Consider the following 7,820-nt stretch of genomic DNA (forward strand, 5'->3'; position numbering starts at 1 on the left):
ATAGATAAGTGGTTCAAGAAACACTCCAACATAGGAGTGGGTCAAAGTTTCCCACGGGGCAAAAAACAGTGGTATAAAGTAAAAATATTTTAAAGTGCTACTTAAGTATTTTTTTGTGGTATATATACACATTACTATTTATATTTGACAACTTTTACGTTTACTCCACTACATTTCTAAAGAAAATAATGTAGTTTTACTCCATACATTTTCCCTGACAAACAAAAAGTACTCATTTACATTTTGAACGATTAGCAGGACAGGAAAAGGGTGCAATTCAGTTATCAAGAGATCTGGTGGACTCACTAAACACAAATGCTTCGTTTGTAAATTATGTCTTAAGTGTGGAAGTGTGCCCCTGGCTATCCGTAAAAAAATGGTGCTGTCTGGTTTGCTTAATATAAGGAATTTGAAATTACTTATACTTTTACTTTTGATACTTAAGTATATTTTAGCAATTACATTAACTTTTGATAGTCAAGTATTTTGAAAACTAAATACTTTTAGACTTTAACTCAAGTTGTATTTTACTGGGTGACTCACTTTCACTTGAGTAATTTTATTTGAAGGTATCTTTACTTTTACTCAACCATGACAAGTGTGAACTTTCTTCACCACTGGTCAAAAAAATGGTTGAATCAACATTGTTACCAAGTCATTTCAACCACCAAAATATACTTGATGATGTTGAATCAATGTGGAAAACTAATTGGATTTGCAAAAAGTAATCAACGTGAAAGACATTTTGTATTTTTTTTTCACCCAACGTTTTACCTAACTCAAATGACATGGTGGATATTCTTTTTTTAAAATTTGTTTACTTCACATTGAATTCAAATGTAAATCAAAACTAGACATAGAATTTACGTCTGTTCTGAGTGGGTTGTATGTTTTACAACCCCATAACAGCATCTGCAGTAACCAAGTATTCCAGCCACTCTCTTCCTATGAACCAGTTGCTATTAAATAAAACAATTTTAGGGTAGGAATCTAGATTAAACTGGGCTGGGTCTTCTGTTCCAAGATCATCAGGAACAGTCGAAGGTGGAGGCGGCTGTGGAGCCATTATCCTGGCTGCGCTTGTGGAAGGGTGGGGCTCTGAACACCAAGCTTGCTCGAGTTTAGCAGCATCATCGCTGTTGTCTTGGCGACAGCCTCAGTGGTTTAATGCTCCTGCTGCTCATCGCTCTCCTTTGTTTGGGCACTTTGGCGAAGCCAATCTTAGCCTATTTAGCTAGCTCGAACCAGATAATATGCCAAGGCTAATAACACTAATGCTTTTTACAGCTACAGATGAAGTCGGAAGTTTACATACACTTAGGTTGGAGTCATTAAAACTCCTTTTTCAACCACTCCACAAATGACTTGCTAACAAACTATAGTATTGGCAAGTCAGTTAGGTAATTTACCTTGTGCATGATGCAAGTAATTTTTTCCAACAATTGTTTACAGACAGATTATTTAATTTATAATTCACTGTATCACAATTCCAGTGGGCCAGACATTTACATACACTAAGTTGACTGTGCCTTTAAACAGCTTGGACAATTCCAGAAAAGGATGTAATGGCTTTAGAAGCTTCTGATAGGCTAATTGACGTCATTTGAATCCATTGGAGGTGTACCCATGGATGTATTTCAAGGCCTACCTTCAAACTCAGTGCCTCTAGATTGACATCATGAGAAAATCAAAAGAAATCAGCCAAGTTGTGGACCTCCACAAGTCTGGTTCATCCGTGGGAGCAAATTCCAAATGCCTGAAGGTACCACGTCCATCTGTACAAACAATAGTATGCAAGTATAAACACCATGGGACCACGCAGCCGTCATACCGCTCAGGAAGGAGACGCGTTCTGTCTCCTAGAGATGAACATACTCTGGTGAGAAAAGTGTAAATCAATCCCAGAAAAACAGCAAAAGACCTTGTGAAGATGCTGGAGGAAACAGGTACAAAAGTATCTATATCCACAGTAAAACAAGTCCTATATCGACGTAACCTGAAAGGCTGCTCAGCAAGGAAGCCATTGCTCCAAAACCGCCATAAAAAAGCCAGACTACGGTTTGCAACTGCACATGGGGGGGGACAAAGATCATACTTTTGGGGGAAATGTCTAATGAAACAAAAATAGAACTGTTTGGCCATAATGACCATCATTATGTTTGGAGGAAAAAGGGGGAGACTTGCAAGCCGAAGAACACCATCCAACTGTGAAGCACGTGGGGGACAGCATCGTGTTGTGGAGGTGCTGCAGAAGAGACTGGCGCACTTCACAAAATAGATGGCATCACGAGGAAGGAAAATTATGTGGATATATTGAAGCAACATCTTAAGACATCAGTCAGGAAGTTAAAACTTGGTTGCAAATGGGTCTTTCAAATGGACAATGACCCCAAGCATACTTCCAAAGTTGTGGCAAAATGGCTTTAAGGACAACAAAGTCAAGGTATTGGAGTGGCCATCACAAAGCCCTGACCTCAATCATAGAGAAGATTTGTGGGCAGAACTGAAAAAGTGTGTGCGAGCAAGGAGGCCTACAAACCTGACTCAGTTACACCAGCTCTGTCAGGAGGAATGGGCCAAAATTCACCCAACGTATTGCCGGAAGCTTGTGGAAGGCAACCCAAAACGTTTGTACCAAGTTAAACAATTTAAAGGAAATGCTACCAAATACGAATTGAGTGTATGTAAACTTCTGATCCACTGGGAATGTGATGAAATAAATAAAAGCTGAAATAAGTAATTCTCTCAACTATTATTTTCACATTCTTAAAATAAAGTGGTGATCCTAACTGACCTAAGACAGGTAATTTTAACTAGGATTAAATGTCAGGAATTGTGAAAAACTGAGTTTAAATATATTTGGCTAAGGTGTATGTAAACCTCCAACTTCAACTGTAGATAGCTAAGAATGAAACAGCTTCAACTGTAAACTTGACCCTGCCCTTACAATTCAAAATCAAATATATTACAGCTCATGTTATTCACGTAGCCTACCACAGAGATGAGAAGTGATTTTTCCCACTTTTTATGGAAACCCAAAGGAGTCATACGACTCATACCTAACTGCCCAGTGACTTTCCATAGCCCCCTTAAAAACACAGCAGCACGCCCTGTCCATTGTGCGCAGGGGAGATACAGATTTGTTTTGCACCAACCTGTCACTCAGTTATTTTAACTTTTTTGCTATTTTTATATAGGGACATACAACTAAAACTGAGGGGGCTAAAGTTTGAACTGAGGGGGCTAAGCCTTCTGTAGCCCTCTCATGGAGCCATGCCCGTATCAGCATTTGATCAGTATTTAACTCACAATTTCAGTGTCCATCTACTAACTACACTATCACTATTAAGAAAACACAACATTTTGTACTTTCACTATTCAAAAATGAGAATCAGAATTTTCCTCAATTACACATAGAGTAATACAAGTTTCTATGCGACTCATGACATTGCACAACACCTTCTCCACACCTTAAAGTGTTGTTGGTTTAGGACTTTAGATAAAGGGTAGCTCCTGTACAATTAAGTATTTTACAGTCTTGTGGAAGATTCCTACACTGATACACAAACAACAACAAGGGTGTGAAAGGGGTGGGTATAGCATGACAACTATGTTACAGTGCACCACAAAACAGCTACTTTAATGTCAGCCTTTAGTGGTTCTCTCTTCACTGGCTGTACCTATTCAAATGAGAATCAGTAATACATTATATCAAAGCATTGTTAGAAACCCCTAGCTGGCTGAACCAATTAAATATTTATAAGAATTACTTTGTTTACTGTACAAGGGCACTTAAAATATATCTATATTTATTTATTTAACCTTTATTTAAATAGGCATGTCAGTAAAGAGCAAATTCTTATTTACAATGACGGCCTACCAAAAGGCAAAATGCCTCCTGCGGGGGCGGGGGCTGGGATTAGAGATTAAAAAACAAATATAGGACAAAATACACATCAAAACAAGAGAGAGACCAAAACGCTACATAAAGAGAGACCTAAGACAACATAGCATGGTAGCAACACAACATGACAACATGGTAGCAAAACAACATGGCAGCAGCACAACATGGTAAAAACATTATTGGGCACAGAAAACAGTGCAAAGGGCAAGAAGGTAGAGACAATACATCACTCGAAGCAGCCACAACTGTCAGTAAAAGTGTTTCCTGATTGAGTCATCGAATGAAGAGATTTGAGTGTTTTCTACAGCTCGTTCCAGTCACTAGCTGCAGCGAACTGAAAAGAACATCGACCCAGGGATGTGTGTGCTTTTGGGACCTTTAACAGAATGTGACTGGCAGAACAGGTGGAGGATGAGGGCTGCAGTAGGTATCTCAGATTGAGATCTAAGAGGGTTTTATAAATAAGCATCAACCAGTATACTACAGAGTAGTATAGAGTGCAGTGATGTGTCCTACAAGGAGCATTGGTGGAAAGTCTGATGGCCAAACGGTTAAGCACATCTAGCCACTCAAGAGCACCCTTACCTGCCAATCCATAAATTACATCTCCATAGTCTAGCATGGGTAGGATGGTCATCTGAATCAGGGTTAGTTTGGCAGCTGGGGTGAAAGAGGAGCGATTACAATAGACAAAACATAGATTTAACCTTAGCCTGCAGCTGTGATATGTGCTGAGAGAAGGACAGTGTACCATTTAGCCATACTCCCACGTACTTGTATGAGGCGACTACCTCAAGCTCTAAACCTTCATAGGTAGTAATCACACCGGTGGGGAGAGGGGCATTCTTCTTACCAAACCACATTATCTTTGTTTTGGAGGTGTTCAGAACAAGGTAAAGGGCAGAGAACGCTTATTGGACACTAAGAAAGCTTTGTGTTTGAGCGTTTAACACTAAATCCGGGGAGGGTTCAGTTGACTATAAGACTATCATCTGCATATAAATGGATGAGAGAGCTTCCTACTGCTTGAGCCATGTTGTTGAGAAGAGTGTGGGGCCTAGGATCAAGCCTTGGGGTACTCCCTTAGTGACAGGCAGTGGCTGAGATAACAGATGTTCTGACTTTATACTAGGGCTAAATCAATAATTAGAGGTAATTACTTTCCTCAATAACGATATAAAAACGTTTAGATTCATTTTTGATAATGTCGATATAGAATAGTTAGGTACAGCAGTCCATTTCACCTCTGTGACGCAGCAGGAACGTGCGGAGAAGTGACAATATGCACGTGGAGAGGTATACGCCCACTAAAAACCACTTAGCAACTCAAGTGAAGGAGTAGACACTAAAACAGTGGCAGTGATAGCTATGGAGAAGGAGCAGCTTCCAACAAAGAAATTATTGATAAAAAGGGTTGAACTGTTTCAGTAATTTGGAAGTGGTTTGGCTTTTTGAAGTCCGACAAAGAGCAGAGCAATGTTTGGTGCAAATTGTGCCGTAGACAGCTGGCTACGAAGTCTGGTAATACCACAAACCTTTTTCAACATCTGAAGCAAAATCACTCTTTGGAACATGCAGGAAGTTTGAGTTTGCGCCACAGTATTGATTAACACCCCTCAAGCACCAGCCAATCTAGTGATGTTTGCCCGAAGCAGTCAACACTGACAGCGTTTACAACACTGACAGCGCCCTACAAGCAAACATCAAAAAGACAATCACAAATGCTATTATGCATTGCTAAGGACCAATTAGCACAGTCGAAAAGGAAGGTTTCAAGAGGCTTATCAAGTTAATTGACCCCCAGGTACGTGCTCCCTGGCGGCAAACAATTTTCATTCAAGTATAATTGTGTGTAGCTCACATATTAAATAAAAAAATGTAACCTTTATTTAACTAGGCAAGTCAGTTTTACTTCTTATTTACAATGACTGCCTATCGGGGAACAGTGGGTTAACTGCCTTGTCCAGGGGTAGAACGACAGAGTTTTACCTTGTCAGCTCGGGGATTCAATCTAGCAACCTTTCGGTTACTGGCCCAACGCCCTAACCACAGTTTGTTAAGGCATTCTTGAGTTTGAAGCAGATATGCACCTTTTAAACATTATTGGATTAATATCGTGATAATTATCGTTACCAAATGAAAAAAATATATAGATATCGTGATAATTTATTTGCCATATCGCCCAGCCCTACTTTATACACTGCACTCTTTGAGGTAGTTAGCAAACCAGGCCAAAGACCCCTCAGAGACACCAATACTCCTTAGACGGCCCACAAGAATGGAATGGTCTACCGTATCAAAAGCTTTGGCCAAGTCAATAAAAATAGCAACACAACATTGCTTGGAATCAAGAGCAATGATGACATCATTGAGGACCTTTAAGGTTGCAGTGACACATCCATAACCTGAGCAGAAACCAGATTGCATACCCGAGAGAATACTATAGACGTCAAGAAAGCCAGTCAGTTGATCATTGAATTGTTTTTCCAACACTTTTGATAAACAGGGCAAAATATAAATAGGCCTATAACAGTTAGGATCAGCTTTATCTACCCCTTTAAATAAAGGATCCACATCATCAACATTAAGGAACATGGGCAGCTGTGAGGAGGGTTTATTCTCCAGGTCTTTAAACATTTTCCAGAACTTCTTGGGGTTAGACCCACAGAGAGAGAACTGCTCCTTAAAGTAACTTAAGCCTTCCAGATAGCCTGAGTACACTTATTTCTAATTTGCCTGAATGAGAGTGTCAGCCTGAGTATGCGTGTGCCAAGCAATTTACCAAATGGAATTATTGAAGTGGAGTAACTCTGCCAGATCTCATTTTCTTTATGGGTGCGTATTTGTTAACGATACCAATGAAAATATCAAAATCAAAATATCATCTTCGACAGAGGGGACCAAGCTGATTCTACAGTCGTACCCAAAAGTTTTGAGAATGACACAAATATTTATTTCCACAAAGTTTGCTGCTTCAGTGTCTTTAGATATTTTTGTCAGATGTTACTATGGAATACTGAAGTATAATTACAAGCATTTCATAAGTGTCAAAGGCTTTTATTGACAATTACATTAAGTTGATGCAGAGTCAATAGAGTCAAGACCTCTGCAATCCGCCCTGGCATACTGTCAATTAACCTCTGGGCCACATCCTGACTGATGGCAGCCTATTCTTGCACAATCAATGCTTGGAGTTTGTCAGAATTTGTGGGTTTTTGTTTGTCCACTCGCCTCTTGAGGATTGACCACAAGTTCTCAATAGGATTAAGGTCTGGGGAGTTTCCTGGCCATGAACCAAAAATATCAATGTTTTGTTCCCCGAGCCACTTAGTTATCGCTTTTGCCTTATGGCAAGGTGCTCCATCATGCTGAAAAAGGCATTGTTCATCACCAAACTGTTCCTGGATGGTTGGGAGAAGTTGCTCTCGCAGGATTTGTTGGTACCATTCTTTATTCATGGCTGTGTTCTTAGGCAACATTGTGAGTGAGCCCACTCCCTTGACTGAGAAGCAACCCCACACATGAATTGTCTCAGGATGCTTTACTGTTGGCATGACACAGGACTGATGGTAGCGCTCACCTTGTCTTCTCCGGACAAGCTTTTCCTTGCCTGTGATGCCCTTTTTGTGATAAGCAATGATGACGGCATGTGTTTCCTTGCAGGTAGCCATGGTTGACAGAGGAAGAACAATGATTCCAAGCACCACCCTCCTTTTGAAGCTTCCAGTCTGTTATTCGAACTCAATCAGCATTTCAGAGTGATCTCCAGCCTTGTCCTCGTCAACACTCACACCCGCGTTAATGAGAGAATCACTGACATGATGTCAGCTGGTCCTTTTGTGGCAGGGCTGAAATTCAGTGGAAATGTTTTTGGGGGGATTCAGTTCATTTGCATGGCAAATAGGGACTTAGCAAT

The sequence above is a fragment of the Oncorhynchus mykiss genome, chromosome 16, assembly GCF_057628025.1.
Source record: "Oncorhynchus mykiss isolate SJ-2025 chromosome 16, ASM5762802v1, whole genome shotgun sequence".
In the NCBI taxonomy this organism is placed as follows: domain Eukaryota; kingdom Metazoa; phylum Chordata; class Actinopteri; order Salmoniformes; family Salmonidae; genus Oncorhynchus; species Oncorhynchus mykiss.